The sequence below is a fragment of the Tupaia chinensis genome, unplaced genomic scaffold (genome assembly GCF_000334495.1).
Source record: "Tupaia chinensis unplaced genomic scaffold, TupChi_1.0 Scaffold149325_1, whole genome shotgun sequence".
Classification (NCBI taxonomy): domain Eukaryota; kingdom Metazoa; phylum Chordata; class Mammalia; order Scandentia; family Tupaiidae; genus Tupaia; species Tupaia belangeri.
The window spans coordinates 29,519-31,343 of record NW_006209169.1 but is presented as its reverse complement, the minus strand read 5'-3'; the positions used below and the strand labels follow the sequence as shown (position 1 = coordinate 31,343).

General features: G+C 37.8%; 1 non-coding gene across 1 annotated transcript; it reads left to right on the top strand.

The window, feature by feature from the left end:
• The first annotated feature begins 1,684 nt into the window (after positions 1-1,684).
• Positions 1,685-1,825, top strand: LOC114006633 (U4 spliceosomal RNA). The gene has a single exon (XR_003548345.1). It is a non-coding gene; the product is annotated as a U4 spliceosomal RNA (small nuclear RNA).

The following is a 1,825-nucleotide window of genomic DNA, read 5'->3' as shown; positions in this document are numbered from 1 at the left end:
GTAAGCGTCCCATCCCATTATATTTCCATGCTGCAGACATTAGAAACACAATTCTCCCCACATATTGTCTCCAAGGTAAGCAGCTGAATTTATTTCTCATGTATTTATGAAGAAGCTAATAGACAGAAGACTGAAACATTAGCGCACCTCCAGATGACAGACGAGATCCAAAATGAAGTGGAAAAGATTTTTTGGTTCCCTATGTTTACAGTTACAGGAATTCATTACTTCTTACTTTCACTTGATAGAAATAGAGGAAGAGATGTTAACTTCAAGCATCAGGTTATATTTTATTTTATAATTGCCAGAGGGCACCTATGCTTGTTAGGGAGATAGACTGAGGAAGAGAGAGAGAAAGAGAGGAGAATAACAGCTCCCCATTGAAATGTAGTCATGGTGCAATCTCTTCAGTACCATTCTTCCATTCTGCTGCGGTTTTTGGAACACACATACACACACACAAACACACACACACACAAACACAGGCATATTTTTCAAGCTGCAGGGCCCGAAATTCAAACCACAGTTGACCTCATCCTCATAGGATTCAGCTTCCCTTAACCACTAGGCTACAGGAAGGCCCTCATGCCTCAGGAAGGCCCTCTTATTTTAAAAATATTATAAACCAAAAGATCTTACATACTAAAAAATAAATCTGCCTTTTCTTTAAATAACTTAAAGTAACAGTTCTCAACATGTACTGCATATGTGAATGTACAGGGAAGATTTTATTGTTTTAAATTCCATTACCAATTTCCACAGCCCAGACACTAATCAGGACTCTGTGACTGGAATCCACACACCAGTATTTTTCCGAACTCATTAAATAATTCCAAAATGCACCAAGATTTAAAGTCACAGTTGTATTAGTATACAATTAAAAGGAAGTGAACTTTCACTTTGTTGCGAGTATTACAAATTCAGCATGTCACAATAAAAAGCTGCCGTTATAGAACTTATGATTTCTGGAATACTAGATTTCAGGTACTTCATGTGACAAGAAAATATCAAATATACCTTTCCAGTGGATGAAAGTTGCTATTGAAGTCTGCCACTGTTACTCATAATGTTAATTACATATTAATTGTGCTTCCACAATAGTGTCAATGTTTGCCAATCTCATGTAGGTGTTTACATAAAAGAAAACAATGTCTCCATTTGACATGTTGCTAAAAGAGTACTTTGTCTATATAAACATATTTTCAATGAAAACTGACGTCCTCTGATTAGTTTAAACAAATGGATCTTAGGAGAAATGGCTATATCTTTATCTGATATAGAAGTATATATTTTAATGTTACATTAAGACATATTTTAATTAACTTAATTTTGTTCTAATTTTTCGGGGGGGGGAGGAGAGGTTTTCGTTATAGGGCACGTGTGCTCACAAGAAAGACAGAGAGGGACAGAGAAATAGAAAGCGAGAAATCACCCCCCCCGGGAGGGATGGCCACGTTGTAATTCCTTCTCCTCCATTCTCCTCTTGGGATCTTGGGCACACATGCACATGCACCCAGCGTAAGTTTAATCCACTGGGTCCGGGACTCGAACTGCTGTTGACTACATGGGAGTTCAGCAACATTGCCATTTCGCTAACTGCTGGTCCCATTTTGTTTAATTTTCCCAAGTATTTTCTTCCCAGTATTATTTTAAAATTTTTATATAACATGGAAAGTTTATTGCCAGCTTTGCGCAGTGGCAGTATCGTAGCCAATGAGGTTTATCTGAGGCACGATTATTGCTAATTGAAAACTTTTCCCAATACCCCGCTGTGACGACTTGCAATATAGTCGGCATTGGCAATTTTTGACAGTCTCTACGGAGA